Here is an 18,914-nt window from a genome sequence, read left to right on the forward strand (position 1 = left end):
ATAAGCACAACTTGCACACTTATGGTCCAAGGACTTCTAGCATTCTTTTTAATTGTGCCTGTCTGTGACACAAATCTACTGGAATGCTGATGGATGACACACTATAATGGGTCTTTTTTAACAAGAAAATTTTTAGATAGGCAGACTAGCTTTTGCTATGCATTACAAAACTTACTGAAGTTGTAATGTTATCAACATTTGTTTTCAAATAGCAGCCACGGTCTCCAACCATGTCATCGTATGACAAAATTGCATTACTGAAGCTGGATATAGGGAAACTCTAAAATGTGAGTACTTTGCACATGCATTCTCATTTACTGAAGTCAGTTATATGGGAATACAAAAATGTGAGTACTTTGCATGTGCATTCTCTTTCATCAACAGAAAACAATGTGTAAATTAATGAATCTGTTACATTTTGTCATTGATAACTGTATAAAATAGTAAAGCGTATCACTATAATGAAAAGCAAAATACTATCTAGTTGCTCTTCCTTTCCCACAATTTCATTGCAAATATACTCGTAGAGGTTCCGCATCCATAACTGAGAAGACGATGTTTCTCACATATTGCATTAGATTGTAGTCTCCTTTCTCCCTTCTACAATTGCCTGGGAAAAGTAGTGTGAGGCGGACGAATAGCAATCTCTCTGCTAATAAAAAATAACAGACACTCATATCAGGTAGCTGATAAGTTTAATGTGTATTTTAGTAACATAGCAAATCAGTTAATACAAAATCAGTATGCAGCAAATGTATGTACCCACCACATTATTTAAATGATACTCTTAAGTCTATGTTCCTTCAAGAAGTCACACAGATAGAGACGAAGCTAATAATGTCAATCAAAAACAAATGTTCATTTGGGCTACATGACGTACCAGATTAAGCATTTAAAAAATCCTCTTACCTGCATAACAAAACCACATGTATGTAGTAAACACGAGGAAATGTTAGTTACTGTGCACAAAGACAGTGCAAGAGTTGAAAAAGGAGTTTTGGTGCAGCAAAGAATCTTTATTAGCGATATAGAAATTATGTCATTATGCTTTGGACGATTAGTAGTTACAAATTTTAATAAAGAGACTTGTGGATTACTTGCCTATGTGAGGTTATGTGGTAATTATGTCACTTGCAGCTTAATTACCCACAGTGGTCACCCCAATGTGGTTTGATAAGGAAGAGAATCAGAAATGAAAAAAAAATCATAAATGATAATGACTAACTTGTTATCACCTTTGATGTAGACAGAAGTTGAGGCAGAGTCAAACACAACTCCAAATACACTGCAACGAGCAGTAGCCGACAGAAACCAGCAAAACAAGTATAGTGTAAACTGACTGTGTCACATCAAGCTCCCATCGTTCTGGCATAATCGTTCCTCGTGTTCTTTTAAGAAACATATGCTTTCATATATGTATAAGGATGGTAGTGTCATGATTTTTAATTCTTTGAAAGCATGCCTACAAGAGTCTCTATATCCTATACCTTTTATTATTCTGACTGCCTTCTTTTGTAGTCTAAATGAATGTTTTGTTAGACTGTTGTTCCCCCAAAACTGTACACCGTATCTTAATAAACTGTGCATGAATGAGAAATAAACACATAACACTGTTTTAATATTACATGAGCTTTTAAGCATTCTAAATACATAACATGAATACAATAGAGGGAAACATTCCACGTGGGAAAAATATATCTAAAAACAAAGATGACTTACCAAACAAAAGCGATGGCAGGTTGATAGACACACAAACAAACACAAACATACACACAAAATTCAAGCTTTCGTAACCAATGGTTGCTTCATCAGGAAAGAGGGAAGGAGAGAGAAAGACGAAAGGATGTGGGTTTTAAGGGAGAGGGTAAGGAGTCATTCCAATCCCGGGAGCGGAGACTCACCTTAGGGGGAAGAAGGACGGGTATACACTCGCGCGCACACACACACACACACACACACACACACACACACACACACACACACACACACACATATCCATCCACACATATACAGACATATTCAAAGGCCTTTGAATATGTCTGCTTGTGTCTGTATATGTGTGGATGGAGATATGTGTGTGTGTGTGTGTGTGTGTGTGTGTGTGTGTATGTCCAATGCACCCTCCCCCCACCACCACCTACTCCAGTCCTGTAACCCGGAAGGTGTACACGATCAAAGGCAGAGTCACGTGTGAAAGCACCCACGTGATTTACCAACTGACCTGCCTACACTGTGAAGCTTTCTATGTGGGAATGACCAGCAACAAACTGTCCATTCGCATGACTGGACACAGGCAGACAGTGTTTGTTGGTAATGAGGATCACCCTGTGGCTAAACATGCCTTGGTGCACGGCCAGCACATCTTGGCACAGTGTTACACTGTCCGGGTTATCTGGATACTTCCCACTAACACCAACCTGTCAGAACTCCGGAGATGGGAACTTGCCCTTCAGTATATCCTCTCTTCTCGTTATCCGCCAGGCCTCAACCTCCGCTAATTTCAAGTTGCCGCTGCTCATACCTCACCTGTCTTTCAACAACATCTTTGCCTCTTTACTTCCGCCTCAACTGACACCTCTGCCCAAACTCTTTGCCTTTACAAATGTCTGCTTGTGTCTGTGTATGTGCGGATGGATATGTGTGTGTGTGTGTGTGTGTGTGTGTGTGTGTGTGTGTGTGTGCCAGTGTATACCTGTCCTTTTTTCCCCCTAAGGTAAGTCTTTCTGCTCCCGGGATTGGAATGACTCCTTACCCTCTCCCTTAAAACCCACATCCTTTCGTCTTTCCCTCTCCTTCCCTCTTTCCTGATGAAGCAACCGCTGGTTGCGAAAGCTTGAATTTTGTGTGTATGCTTGTGTTTGTTTGTGTGTCTATCAACCTGCCATCGCTTTCATTTGGTAAGTCACATCATCTTTGTTTTTAGATATAAATATATAACATGTTTGACTTAATTTTTTGTTCAATGATATTACATGCTTTTCCCATCTTAAGTGTTCATCAAACCATACTCCCAATAATTTAGTGTATTATGCTTGTTCAATCTTACACTTACTCAGTTCTACCGTAAGGTTAGTTTTTATTATATTTGTAATATCTATGAAGTTGATCCTCTTTGCTTTTTGGCATTCACAATGAGTCTGTTTTCATTAAACCATCTGTCTGCTTCGTCTGTTGTTAATGTGACTTTTTCCTGCAAGTCAGCTTCACTATTTGCTTTAACAAACAAACTTGTATCGTTAGCAAACAGTACTGCCTCTGCTTCAGATAGTTGACTTGGTAGGTCATTGATAAATATTAAAAACAGTAATGGCCCTGATACAGATCCCTGGGGTACTCCGTACAAAACTCTCTCGAATCTTGATGAATATATCCTGTCTGCATGGCTTATCTCCACCTTCTGATACCTGTCCGACAGTTATGATGCAAACCATTTGTGGGCAACTCCACGTATCCCATAGGCATATAACTTCCTAAGCAGTAACTTATGGTCGATGACATCAAAGGCCTTTGATAAGTCTAAAAACAATCCACAATTTAATTCCTTTCTATTTATGGAATTTAGAACAACTTGCAAAAAATTGAAGATAGCTGTTTCAGTTGATTTATTTTTACGGAAACCATTTTGCGCATTAACCAATATTCTATTCTTAATAAGACATTTGTATAGTCTATGATACATTATCCTTTCTATTATTTTTGAGAAACCTGGTAACATTGATAAAGACTAAAGTAAAGTGGCTTTATAGTTGATATTTTAAGTTTTGATAGAAACACCCCTGTCTTAAAAGATTCATTTATAATATCAGTGAGATGTGAGGCTATGCTTCTTGCACTTTGCTTAATGACTTTGTCAGGAATCCCATCACACCCACAAGACATTTTATTTTTTAACTTATTTATAGCATTTAGTACCTCTGATTCAGTTACTGGATAAAGGAACATTGTCATGTCATTCATGGGGATTTTTACCTTGCTATTGGAATTGCATTTAGCTTTAATTAAATTTATGGCTATATTTGTGAAATGTTTGTGTTGTGTACATAGATCCGCATAATCAGCGCGTACACAACTTTCCCACTAGAGTGCGCCCCACTAAGCACAACAGTGCAGGCGCAGCGCTCGTACGTCTCCGCACTACGAGATGGCGCTGCCTTAGAGATGGACCAAATTCTGCTTCCGCCGATCTGCGTATTAATACGTAACGCAGCCAATGAGATTGCTGCTAACGTAGAGCCTTTTCTCCTCGCGGATCACACTAGTGCAGTGATACCTGAACGCACGAGGTATTATAACGAGTGTACAGACCTCCGATTAGTCAGTCTGCATCTGTCTGCATTTGGCTGCACCAGTCTGCATTAGTCTGTACCAGTCTATAGTCAAGTTTCAGTCTGCCCCTAATAAGATTACCATATTCCTGTACATAGCCATGAAGATAAATGTATAGACACTTTGTGAAGTATCAGAGATATGTGAGAATAGGATCAACGTACCAAGACCAAAGGAACTTCAGATTGTCAATTGTAAACAGCATCCAGAATCAAGTTACGTAATGTCTATGCTTTTTATTATTTTAATAAATGTGTGCGAAAATTAATCAAGTTCTGTTTAAAGTTGGTCACCGTCAATCTGCTACTCTAAGCGTGCAAGTGGCATTTCTATCGTCTGACCTAACGGCAGAAGATAAATACGCCACGATAAGACCACGAGACATATTGCTGACACTCGCCTACTTCGTTAGAGCGCAAGTCAAATAATCTGATGGTGTGTGTACCGAAGGTCTTACAGTACGCACACCATAGTTTGTTAAATATGTTGGCAATCTGAAGTGGGTCCTTAACAGTTTTACCCCCACTTTTAATGACCTATATTTTTATTTATAACCTCCCAAGTTGACTTCCTTTTGTTGTTACCTTTCTCAATATATGAATCATCATCAAGCTTCTTAGCTGCAATTATTACTTTCTTGTACAGGCTTCTGTAACATTTCACATGTGCTTTCAATGCTACATTCTTCCTGGCTGATTTATTTAACTTTCTGAGAGTGTCCGATGACTTTCTACCGGTAATCCCCTGTGTAACCCATGTTTTGGTTTTATGTTTAGTTTTGACTCGTTTTATAGGAAAGGCAACATCGAAGCAGTGTTTGTAGCTTTCAAGGAATGAGTTAAAGTTTGTGTTGACATCACCACTTGATTCACTACCCCAGTTGTTATTGTCCAGAATGTAATTAAAAATTCTTATGCTGTCATCATTTATAAATCTCCATTCTCTGTAATTGTTACTGATAACAGGGTCCTTGTAAGACGTGACATTTAAACTCAATTTGATACCCTTGTGATCCGAGAAACCAGTGTCAATTACTTCAGTGTTATATTCACACTTGTCCTTGTTTATAAATACTTGATCCATTATAGTTTCAGACATATTTCCGCATCTGGTAACTTCATTTACAGTTGCCATCATATTATGACACAAAAACAGATTGTACAGTTGCTGTTGTTTACTACAATCATTCTTAAATTTAACATTAAAATCACCAAGAACAATTACATTATGTTTAAGTTCATTCAGTAGTCCCTCAAGGTTTTCCATAAATATGGCAAAGTTGCCCAATGGTGATCGGTACAAACACACAAATTTTTAATTTGGTTAGCTCACATATACTGTATTCAAAATATTTTTCTATGCATTTTAGTTTACATTTAATTTCTTTTGATTCTAACCCTGTCCTAACATAAACACATGTCCCACCCCCTTTATGGTTGATTCTACAAAATTTGCTAATCATTTCAAAATGTGGAATAATTATACTAGACGCTTGCATTTCTTTTACCCAGTGCTCACTTATGCATGGTATGTTAATGTCTTTCAGATAGTCAGTTAATAGAACTTCTATTTCAGCTAATTTACTTTCTAGTCCCTGCACATTTTGGTATACAACTATTAAAGTTTCATGTAATGGATTTGCTGCACCATTTACCTTTGTACTTTCTTGTTGCTGACACTGTAAAGATTCTACCTTTTCTTCTTCTTCGAATTGCGAAGATCCCATAAAAAATAGTGACTACGCACAGCAGCTCTTCTTATCCTGAGGCTCTTCCTTTGAGATGTCTGCAGAGCAGCTGATGAGTTTCTGGATCTAGTAGAATGGTTCTTGGCTGTTGGTGTGGTTGCAGTCCTAGTTACAAGTGAGCATGAGGCATTAAGTGTGTCGAATGTGCTGACAGCTTCTGCAACTATCCTGTCCAAAATCCCAGTGTGTTAAAACAGAAAGTGTACCTGACAGAAGTCACATAATGAGTGTTAAAGCAGCAAACGTTAAAACAAAGCCAACGTAAGAAAAAAGAGTGGAGCTGTTGGAAGATCAGGTTGTGCAGTTAAATTTGAAGCTGTCGGAACAACGGAACACATTCTGCTGTCTCTTAACCTTTCTCCTGAACACTGGATAAGGGAATGAAACGATAATTGACAGAGATTTGATGCAACTTCATCACAATGGTGCTGATACCACAGGCATTTTGGGAGGCAGCTCGGCAGTGCACCAATTCCTGCAGCTACCCAATGGTTGTTGTCGAACATTAGAAGATGCTGATATTCGTCGCCAACAATGTGTGCATCCACAAAGCAAGGTTGAGAGGTGCTACGCTAATGCAACGCTGTCGGCAGTGCACCGGTTGCTGGAATTGTTTACCTATGATCACATATCTGGTCGAAATTTTCTTGTCAATTAGGGACTGGAAGCAAGTGTCTACCCCAAACAACTGTGCACTACTACGAACAGATCGACACAGCATATTCTCACTGCACCTTACAACTTGTGCACTAACACTCTTGCTGAATGGACAATGGCAATGGATCTGGGACTTCCTCACTAATTTACATGTATGTTTATTGTTGCCAATGTTACTGACCCTATACTCAAAGCAATTTTTGGATGCATTTTTGTCCCATCAACAAACTTGGTAAAATGTCATCTGATCTTGTTATGGGATGGAAACATTTTTCAGCTGATGGAAATGGTCACAGCAGTTCAGGGCAGTGATCTGTTGGCTGCAACAGGAATTTCTGTTGCTTACCTGTCAGACCACCACTGATGGGAAGAGAAGCAACCAACAGAGCACCACATCCACATTACAATTTGAGTCTCCTGCCTCACAAGCTCCTGGCAGCACAAGCAGATTTCAAAGAGATGGTGAAAGCAGGGATCATGGTGATTGTGCAAGGATTGCAGTGCAGTTAACACTTGCAGAATTCCAGATCCATATGCCGTACCTGTCATGGCGGACTTTAACTATGCGATCACTAAAGTTCAGGTATTTAGTGTAGTTGACTGTAAAAAGCTAAATTTAAAAATTGTGGTAGTACCAGAATATGTGCAGAAAACACCTAAGGCATTTTTTTTCAATGCCTACAAGAGTATGGTATAGTTATTAATGCAGTAAAGTGAGTTTTTGACAAGACACAGGTCCAACTTTTAGGGCATTTAGTCTCAGCAGCAGGCGTCTCACCACTTCGGGGTTGGGTTGCAGCAGTACAAGATATATCTTTTCTGACAACCTACAAAAGGCCCCGCAGATTTTTATGGATGGTCAGTTACTACTGGCAAAACACTCCTGGACTAGAGTGGCGAATCGCATTGGTAAGTTTAGGAGGTGACACTGTGTAAACTCCACTGTGTTTTGGCAATAGAAATGTAGGTTTCAGTCAAAATTCACCTCTACGATGCTCCTCTGCAAATTACAAATGATAAGTGAGTCGAAAATAAATTGCTGCTTTTGTTGCATTTGCAGCAGAATTCTTTTTCGATACTAACCAAAGCAGAGGTGACAGATCTTTTTAAATCATCACCATTCAAGTGTAGGTGTGGAGAGGCTCCATTTCATATTTGCAAAAAATGTGAGCGTAGACTTCAGTTTATAATGGCACATCCCCTCCACTGGTCGGCATTTCCCCTACAGCACCTGCCTGCAATCCCCACCTCTGCCACTCTCCCCATGTGTACACTGCCAACTGTGCATCTACCAGCCATGTGCACTCTACCGCTCTGCTGGTAATAGGGTGGTGGACAGGCTACACCTTACACTAGAGGCAGCACTGATGTGCTACTTGTCAACAAGAACAGATGCTCCACTGCTTGTATTGCTGGACCTGCTAACAGCTGCACGACTGGTCTATGGAGAGGAGTTACAGGTTCCATGAGAAGTTACTGTACTGGCAACACTTCAACTGATATCAACAGAAGTAATGATTAAATTCATACAGTAGCTGAGTTCACACATGTCGTGACTGCACATGGCTCCACCCATCAGGCATGGTGAAAGGACAATCTCTATACACAAAGACCTGGGTGTACATCACGTCTGGCTCCAAGACAACACCGTACGACCGCCATTATGCGCACCATATACTGGCTCATACAAAGTGCTGGCAAAAGGAAGGAGTAACTTCACCACTGATCAAAATGGCAGGCATGAAAAGTATTACTAGAGCGACTGGAACCTGCCTACCTTGTCAAGGAAGAATCTCAGCAATACAGGTCCAGTGATTTTCCACAAACCTGCAGCAAACCTTTAGTACAGAATGACGTGGAAGGCAATTGAGTGATGCAGGAAGACAACAATTAACCAACGGCTTTCGTGACACAAATAACCACGCAGGCACACAAATTCAACACAATATCACGTCTCGACTCCTACGAGTAGTTGTGCTGAACAATACTTCAGCCATTAATTTTGTCAATATTTCTGTGAACATTTGCTCTGCAACTCTCAGCAAGTCTGGAGTTAGTTTTCAATATGTGAACATCTAAAGCTAAATATAAATTGAAAACATGTTTTGTGAACTTCTTTGAGTCAGTCAGTGCCCTATAGCTATCATTTTCCAGTTGCCCCAAATCAAAAATTCATTGTCGATTAACTAAATGGTTATAGCCAAGCATATGCAATGATTCTCTACGCAGTTATCATTGTGCAAACATCACATAAATTGTTGGTGTGAACATTTATTAAGTGTACTGACCATGTTACCAAATTTAAATATGAAGTCGTGGAGTAAATATGCCACCATTGTTCAGATATGTCACGAATGAGCTATGTAAATTGATAATAAGTAAAAGCTCATAATTGTAATGTCATGGGTCTCAATAAATGTGGAAAGGTATGACTTTAATTTCTGCAGTGTTGTGAACATCATATTGCAGTGTTGTGATCATCATATGGCAATCAGGTTATTAAACCAAACAATTATACACAGTGACATAAAGAAGGGCAGCTCCCAACTGCAGTCAAAATGGGTCAGTAGACTTACCACCATGTTCTCATTAATTCCCAAAATCTAAAGGGTGAAGAAGACTCTGTAACAGTTAGGAAACATTTCTAGGACAATGCATTGTAAGGCCATAAATCTGAACTTATTTGAGTTATTTCTATACTTTTTCACAAAGACAACATGTTGCCTACACTGGTGAGGAAATTCTTATCACCTAAGTGGAATGGGAATATGTTGCCACCTGTAATGGTATCTTCACACTGAAAACCCCAAGACATTTGGTTGACATCTCTCTGAACAACTAGTCAAGGGAAGTTTAGTCTCAAGTTTGTACCTTATGGTCAGTGAGAAAAAACATGGCAGAGTTGTGTCACTTGCGCATGCGCATTTGCTATGTCATCTGCTGCGTTTCGTTCGTCTGCTGTTTCTTTCGACAATGGCAACTCACAAGTCATCAACTGATATAGCAATTCAGTTTTGTCGGAAATTGTAATGAGGAAACCTCTGTAGGATTCTTCTGATTCTGCATATAGACAGATATAAAAGGAAAGATTTCTTTAAAGAAGTTTTGGATAAAATTGGTGTACCGCCAGTGGAGTGTGAAAGGAAATGGATAAATAGGAAAACACAGTACAATTGTGAGCATTGAAAAGTGGTCTGGAACAACTGAGATCTACATTCCAAAATGGATATTTTACGAGCATAGGAAGTATCTGGGAGGTGTGAACAAGCAAAGGAGAAAAATATTTACAATCGTAAGTAAAATGTCATTTACTCGTGTAACTCAAACTGGAAGACTGTTGGTCAGAAATTTTGTAATTGCATCTGTATTTTCACGAAAATTTATCGATTTCTCATCATATCATTTTGTCAAAATCTGATACAAAGTAATTTGCATATTAATGGATTACATTGTTAATAACTAAAGCTATAAAGGTTTTGTTCATTAGTTTTTAATTACATTTGTCTTTTCACTCGATATTTATTTATTCATATTCCACTTGCCTTTTCATTTTACCAACATCTGATACAAAGTAGATTGCAAATTCATCCTGTATATTCTTTGTGGTTCTTCCTGCGTTGCCTCCCTTTCTCTGTAGACATTTATTTTGCGGAGATATCCTCCAACTGACATCCGAAGCCCTGCCTGTTTCTGGATCTTCCACATCAAAACTGCCAGATGAGGAGTTAACTTTATTTCTTCTAAGAAAACAGTGCAACTGACACAGTTACCAAAGTCAATAATGTTGCTTTTTCAGGAATTACGTGTGTAGTTGTTCTAAGACACCGAAAAATTGTTTACAATATTCCAAAAAATTCTCCACAATTCTTCTAGCGTGAAATATTTGGCGATTAAACATTCCTTCTTGGCTGCCTTCCTCTTGCCATACTGTGTACAGTTTCATCATGTACTCTGAAAGAGCAAAAGCATCATCTTCCGCCATAACAAATGGGAAATCTTCAGTCAGAATCCATTTACATTGCTTTTCTGTAGCAAAAAATTTAAAACACCAAACATGTAGAGACTGAAACTGTTGTCAATATTTTTTAACAGCTGTAAGTTTACCAAACTCAGAACTGTTGTACATTTTAGTTTGTTGGAGAACTTTGGTTTTCGGTGTGAAGGTACCTTAAATTGCATACCTCTGTAAGACTAAACAAACCATTGGTGCCACACACAGCCACATTCTGAAACATTGGAACAAGGCGTACTCCTACCATGTACTTTACATTTCTAAGAAGCTGGACAATATGCTATTGCTGATTTCAATGTACAGAAATAAGTGCAGGTTCAAGAATGCCTACACTTGTCAGAATAAGTACATTGGTGAATGCTCTCAAGGAACAATCAGATCAGTTTCTTCAGTCATATATAGCAGAAACTTCAGATGTTGTCTACCGCCTGAGCATTTTCATCAGTCATACATAGCAGGAACTTCACATTGTCAACCACCTTTCTCGTGCACACAATACAAGCAGATAAAACTGTGATCACTAATTATTTGCATCTGCAATTGTCTTACAAGTAGAATTACTTTTGAAGGATCTAGGCAAAGAAACAGGAAAACAATAAGGACTTTTCAAAATTCAGGCATTTAGTTGTCTTTAGTTGGTTTAAAGTACATAACTTTGTGTCATAAGAAGTATTAAACAGTAATTCTGGAAATTTTTAATTTTTTATGTTTTATCACTTAATGTTAAGTGCTGGCATACAGAAGAAACCATCCACTCTTCCTTATTTATTACCTCCTTGGTAACGAGGATTGTTCGGATTCAACTGATTGGCATGGTTGTCCAGATCTGATTTTGTTCCTGTTCCCTTGTAACCAGCATCACGACCTATAAAATGAGAACATATTGGCATTTATGATTTTCTTCAATGGCAAGTCACATTCTGATCTATAAATCTAGTAACTGATTTTTTAAAAACTACCAAGAAAGACAACACTTTCCTAAACAATTATTTAGAATTGGCATTCAACAAACATAAAGTCAACCAGTTAGTATGTTTTGTCACAAAACATGTTTTTGATGTGAAAATTGTAACATAATACTTTCATTTCTGCTAAAAATTATGTAATACAAAGGATACTAAAGTGACACAGCAGCCCAAATTGTTACACAATGACAATGGTTATGAGGACAACTTCATTAACAAATTAACTGATGTCCTGGAGAAAGTCTCAACCCCAAATACTAATGTAGGCTAATAATAAGTTGAGACATTAATATTAAAGATGGGTGTTCAGGGTGAAATTAGTAATACTTCCTAAACATTTTGAGCACTTTCAGCATGGCTCAAATGGTAATCACTACTATTAAGGTATAAAAAAAAACAGTATCAACCTTATACTATGCATTTACAGATACTGATAGGGAAAACAGTAAAGTATTAGTAAGAGACCCTGACCTTCCTGATATTGTTGTTAGCTAACAAAGCTACAGACTAGCTTGGTAAAACCCATAAAACTGCAGGCCTACACAAGGATCCTCTCGTAATGTAAAATACTGTAGACACTACTTCTACCGTATTGTCAAATCAAACCTGGGATGGTGTGTATATTGAGAACAATGCTGATGCTATGTTCTCAAGATTTTGCACGTTGTTTTAATTTATTTTTGTGGAGACATTTCCAAAAGCAACCATCTCCACGGCAGCAGCTAAGGAAAATAAATGGATAACTGTGGTGATCAGAAAATTCTCTCCACAGTTAAAAATCTCAGTTTTTTTCGAGTTCCTAGATTACTGTCACAGGTATAAAAAAAGTATACAGGAGTGTATTGCTTACTGAACAAAAGACAGTGTGGGATGTAACTGTAGAACTAAAGATTAGTTAGAGAAATGCAAGGGGATAACTACAACACCCTGTCGCTTCTGAATACACGAACATGGTTTACTGCTTTAACAAGAAAATCATGTGTCAAGATCTAAAGTCCATCATAGTAATGTCTTTGTTGTTCTCACGAGTCAACTTGGAGGGAAAGGGGGGGGGGGGGGGGAGGCGCTGCCTGTGGCAGACAGAGGAAAGGTCAGGAATAATACAGAGAGCATAGATGCATGTTGACAGGCCTGCCCAAACAAACTGGATTTTATGTAAGGGCCACAGCTGCATCTTCACGGTCTAGAAGTCATCAGCAGATGTCGTCAGTGCGTGAGATAAGAGCAAAACTATGTTTAGTATTATAAAATGTGCTGACTCAGTTTTTCAGGCAGACTAAGGAAAGGGCTGGAATAAACAGGGGGCATAGCTGCATGTTTACAGGCCTGGAGTCAACTTCCCAAACATATTGGATTTAGTATAAGGGGCACAGCTGCATCTTCACGATCTAGAAGTCATCATCCGATGCCGTTAGCGTGCGTCATGAAGAGCAAAACTATGTTTTATATTATAAAATGTCTGGAGCAAATTGCATGCAGCAAAGAAGAGTGTACAATACGGTCCATCCAAATGAGGCACTGACCGCACATTTGAGAGGATGGAGTTTGCTATGTCCGGCTACCCTATAGCACTTCAGAGAAATACCAGGGTATTACCATGATAAATCGTACATCACTGTGAGATGATACTTGGATGAATAAATAAAACAAACATTTTCATTACTGGTATGTTACAGCTCTGTCGTCATACATTTTTTCCTGGAATGTTTAAAAGTTCTGCTGCCGCGGCCGTAGCTTTACGCCACAGTCTCTTCCCCATCCTCCACCAAAATCTTGATTGTTTATGGTTGCGCCATATTTAACGCACATTACCAAAAAAATAGGTAAAGGTTAATTCAAAAATCCCAAGGACAACTCTAGCGATTATTCTGATGCATATTATTTACATATATTGTACATAAAGTACGAACAATGGGTGTGTACACTACGTACATTTCGCTCTGCTTTACCCTCTGTTGAATACAAAATACTCTCCTACGCCGCCTTCCGCAAACAAAAGAATGTTGGACTACGTACCGCGTCCTACATATCAACAATCCTCATTCCATTGTACTTCAACCTAGATGTGTAACTTACAGAAAGCTATGGTTCATGGTCTGTTACTAACAATGGGGAAACCGGGTTTGTACAAAATAGCCGAAAACTAAACAGAAATTACCATCTTTTCCGTGAACAGAATCGCTGGCTAAGAACATAGAGAAATGGCAATATATATATACATACTGAAACAACTGAAGAAAAAAAACACGTTTTTTCATGTACTACTACCGTCAGTTAGAACAAAAACAATGATCAATTAAAGCAACTACATAATTATGCACGACTTCCGAACAAAGTCAATACAACATTATCGTAAATCCTCTCTAGGCCTATCAATTAAACAGCACTTATCGTCGAAGTAAATATTTTAAAAAATACCGTATATCATAGAGGTGAAATTACACGAAAAATTTCGTCGTTTTATGTGTTTGAATTTTAGAAATTAACACATACCATGGGATCACGCGTACTGAGCTATTAAGATAAGCGCTTATCACCTTGCAGATAGAGCAAGTCAGTTTTTATAACTCACCAGGACCGGTTTTCTCGTGAGTCGGGTTGCACTGATTAGTGCGATTATCTTGTGCAGCCTTGTCCATTTTTCACAGCGATAACTACAGCCACCAGTACAAACAGACGAAACCCCGAAGTCGTTACACCTAATGTCTGCTACTTCACGTGCTGCCACACTTCATAGTTCGGGTATCTCTCATTGGCAGGGCAGCCAACTCGCTGACTTGTCGCAGCCAACTCGCTGACTTGTCACTGCCTTTTACGTTAACTAACTGGGATAAAAGCCGGAATATGGAACAGAAAGGAACACACGAGACAATAAACAGGACATAACAGTGTGCTGAAACATATCATTTTAAAAACGAAGGAACGACCTCTGAATGTACCAGCAAAACTTCATGCTATAGTTCGCGAACGGGTTGTGCCGTGATGAATTTAGTAGTCGAGGCTTTTCTACTGACCTTACACGCAATACATAAATAGCCAAGAAAAGCAATGATCTGAACTAGCTATATAGCACTGCTTGAAATATACAGGGCGTTACGGGAATATGTACAGATATTATGACCATTGGTAGCTTAATATGTACTCACTTCACTGAGTTAGTTGTTTTTTCTCAGCGTCTAATGGTCTACCCGCAAACATAACGGCATGGTTTTTGCACAGTAGTAACAAGCGAACTATGCCTGTCAGTGTAGACTTTCCCTTTTGCATTCACATGTCAGTACTTCGGTACCTGACCTACTGCCCAGGGGAAAACAAACATTAATGGCTTGAATGTGCCGCATGTACTTGGAGGTACTAAACAACATAGAAATACTCTACTATACTAGTTACGCTTCTTGGTTTGCAAATGAAGTATGCTGTTCAGCACACTGTCCTCCGTGATCTAAAGAAATACCTGCATACATACCTCCAACACTCAGCACATATGAGAATCTGCAGAGGCTGGAGGCGTATGTTGGCTTACCGTACGTCCTGGTTTTGCCGGGACAGTCCCTGTTTTCACACAAACGTCCTGGTGTTCCGAGAAAATCATTCGAGACACACAACTAACGCGATTTTTAATCGAGCAACGAGATCCATGTATGAAGTGATAATGTTTCTCTTGCGTGACGTGCGTGGCGAGCACGGGTCCCCAAGTTGGGTCTGGCATTGTAATTGTGCCAGGCTCCTCACTTTCATCTATCCTATCTGACCTCTCTTGGTCAACTCTTGTTCTTTTCTGACCCTGACAATATTACGTATGGAGGCCTAGGGTGTCTTGCGTTTTCACGTCCTTTAATGGCCCTTGTCTTTCTTTGGCCGATTTCTTCAATTCCCGAAGTCTCGGACGCCTTCTGTTTTTTACGACTTCACAATTTCATTTTGTCGTCTTTCATCCTTCATCATCACCTTTCTGAATAACATTCAGAATTGTAATTCGAGGATTTATCCTCACACCAAGGTGACGCCATAGACAGTCGACCATGAACCATCTTTTGAAGAATAATTCCACCGACTGCAACCATAAATTGCAGGAAAGGCAGCATTCGGATTCGGTGGGCCAGATTGGAGAGTCTAGAAACTCAACAGTCGGTGCAAACCGAAAAATACCAAAGGATTAAACAAATCTCATTCTTTTCGACACACAATGTTAACCCCTTGTGCCAAGCTGGAAAATTAAAAATCGTATCATGAAGAAACAAAATTATAATCATGGGTCTTCAAGAAATCAGAAACAGTGATCAAGACCCTATGGAATCACAGGAATACCGACTTTATAAACGAATCCCTGGACGAAGATTCATGAAAAACTGTCCACAGTTTGGCAATGGATTTCTTATAGACCTCAAAATTATCGATTCCGTCATAGAATCCAAATCTTAGTCCCCCAGACTTGCAACTCTAACTTTGATATCTGCAAATAAGGCATACACAATTATCAATGTACATGCTCCCTCCAGCCAGAAAAATAATATTCTGAAGGACAAAGAAGAAACACGGTAATTTTGGGATCAAACATAAAAATTCTCCTTGGCGACTTCAATGCTCAACTGGGACAAGAAAGAAGGTACAGAGATATCATTGGAAAATGGCCAGCACATAAATGGACCAACAAAATTGGTCAAAGGTTAATTGAAACTTGTAGAAACCATAGCCTGGTCTCAAAATCAACATGTTTTAAAAGGAAACCTTACAAATTAAAAACCTGGAAACACTCTGATTTCCGAAAGGGCGAATGGCAACTGGACCATGTATGCATAGAAAAATTTCACCATCGTGAAATCTACAATGTCAAAGTTTTGAGGGGTGAAGACTCAGGGCCAGACCACTATGTTGTGAAGATTAAAATAAAATTAACACCAGTGGTAAAGAAAAGATCTCAGAAAGAACTAGAAGAAAATTCGACCCAACCATCTTAACAAAAAATGGGGAATACACTAGGAAATCAGGTGAAACGTGTATCACCTATAATACGCTAGAAGACTTAGCCACCAAATTAAAATCCATAGCAGAAGAGTTGGCTCCAATAAACTCCAGAAGAAACATGAGAGGTGGAATGAAGAATGTGACCAGGCACTAGAAAGAAGACACCAAACTTGGGTAAAGCATCAAGCCCAAAATTCTGAAGAATCACATCTAGAACTAACTAAGCATAGAAAGTGAGTCCATAAAATCATCAGACAGACAAAACGCAAACATCTTAAAAATACCCTAAAAAAGATAGAAGAGAACTTCCAGAAGAAACAATCAAGAGACTATTACAAAACCTTTGGGAGATATCTTAAAAAGTATGAGTCCCCAACATTAATGCTGAGAGATAAGTCAGGAAAGTTGGCGCATAGTAATCAAGAAAATGCAGAGATCCTTGCAGATACTTTCAACAAACTTTTAAATTGTGATGACCCACTGGAAACATTTCAAGTAGACACTGAAGAACCTATTTTAACCACCCCAGACCTAATAGAACCTACAACTATCAAGAGGTAGAGGTAGCAATTCAGGAACTAAAACATTACAAGACATGTGGTGAAGACCATGTATTTGCAGAAATCTGGAAGAATGCTGGAAAACCAGCGGTCATAAATCTCCACCAACCTATAATTGAAATGTGGATCACACAGAAAATTCCAGTGCACTGGAACTCAGAAATAATCCATCCATTATTTAAAAAAGGAGTTAGAAACAACCCAGATAATGACAGTGGAATAATCCTTCTGGACTCCACACACAAAATTTTGGAACCACAATTTGAAGAACATCAAGAAGGATTTTGACCATACAGAAGCTGCTCAGTCCGAATTCTGAGCCTTAAACTAATAATGGAGTATTACAAGTATAGAAAAAAAAACAGTTATTCATCTCATTCATAGATTTTTAAAAAAGCATATGATAGTGTTCATAGACCCACGCTTCTAAAAATCCTTAGATCATATGGCCTCCATCCCAAACTGGTAAGCCGGCCGGAGTGGCCGAGCGGTTAAAGGTGCTACAGTCTGGAACCGCACGACCGCTACGGTCGCAGGTTCGAATCCTGCCTCGGGCATGGCTGTGTGTGATGTCCTTAGGTTAGTTAGGTTTAAGTAGTTCTACGTTCTAGGGGACTAATGACCACAGCAGTTGAGTCCCATAGTGCTCAGAGCCATTTTTTGAACCAAACTGGTAACACTCATTCAGTTAACTTTAACTAACACAAATTCAAAGTTCAAGTTTAGAGGAGAAATGTCAAAAGCTTTCACAGTAAAAACAGGACTCAGACATGGTGATGGATTGTTCCCTTTCCTTTTCAATGTGGCCCTCGATTACATCATGACAATCTGGCAAAAATAAAATCCATGTAAAATCAAAATTGGAGGAAAACCAGCAATAAGAGCAAACTGCCTTGGGTCTGCAGATGATTTAACTGTCTTAGCCATTGATATGGAAGAAGTTCATGCTCAGATCACAAGTCTCCAGAAAATTGCTTCAAAAATAGGATTACAAATATCCTATGAGAAAACTGAAATCATGCCCATGAAACCTCTTTGCATAGATAAAATCTTCATAAATGGTCAAGCAATTAACATGGTTCTACAATTTAAATATCTTGGAGAAATTATTTTGCACAACTTGGGTGACAAAGCAACATGAATAAATAGAACCAACAAAATGAAAAAAAGCGCAATTTCTAACCTGGTCAGCATATAATATGAAATGCCTGTCAATAGACACTAAGATCCAACATTACAAATCTGTAACTCTCCGGGAAGCAACTTATACTTGTGAAACTCTGTCCCAAATTAAAAATGAAAGAAGAACCGATCAGCTCCTCAAGACTGAACGAGGAATTATCAGAACATGCGCAATAAAAAATTCCAGGTTGATGGAGTCTGGAGAATCCTTCCTAATGAAACTGTCCATTGTGAGATTGACCCAATCACCAGCACAATGAAGAAGAAAAGAACCTCATATTTCTTTCATGTCTTACGACTGCCTGACAACAGAATTTTAAAACTACTAGTGATGAGAAGTCTCGGAAAGAAGACAGGAGGACAGTGCGTTAAAGAAATTTAGCAAGATCTTGAAGCAGTCGGTCTCAGAATTACTAATGCAGAGAACAAAAACAAAATTAACACTCTCCTTATGAATACCAGTAGAGATTTCAGACGAGTTAAGAAAATTGCGTTCTGAA

At 38.8% G+C, this 18,914-nt stretch overlaps 1 long non-coding RNA gene across 1 annotated transcript; it reads right to left on the minus strand.

Moving 5' to 3' along the window:
• Positions 1-11,342: 11,342 nt before the first annotated feature.
• Positions 11,343-14,660, minus strand: LOC126475071 (uncharacterized). Its single transcript, XR_007586650.1, has 2 exons — positions 14,280-14,660; positions 11,343-11,607 (listed from the first exon to the last, which is right to left on the minus strand). It is a non-coding gene; the product is annotated as an uncharacterized LOC126475071 (long non-coding RNA).
• Between the last annotated feature and the right edge of the window lie 4,254 nt (positions 14,661-18,914).

This window comes from Schistocerca serialis, chromosome 4 (genome assembly GCF_023864345.2).
Source record: "Schistocerca serialis cubense isolate TAMUIC-IGC-003099 chromosome 4, iqSchSeri2.2, whole genome shotgun sequence".
NCBI classification, from domain to species: domain Eukaryota; kingdom Metazoa; phylum Arthropoda; class Insecta; order Orthoptera; family Acrididae; genus Schistocerca; species Schistocerca serialis.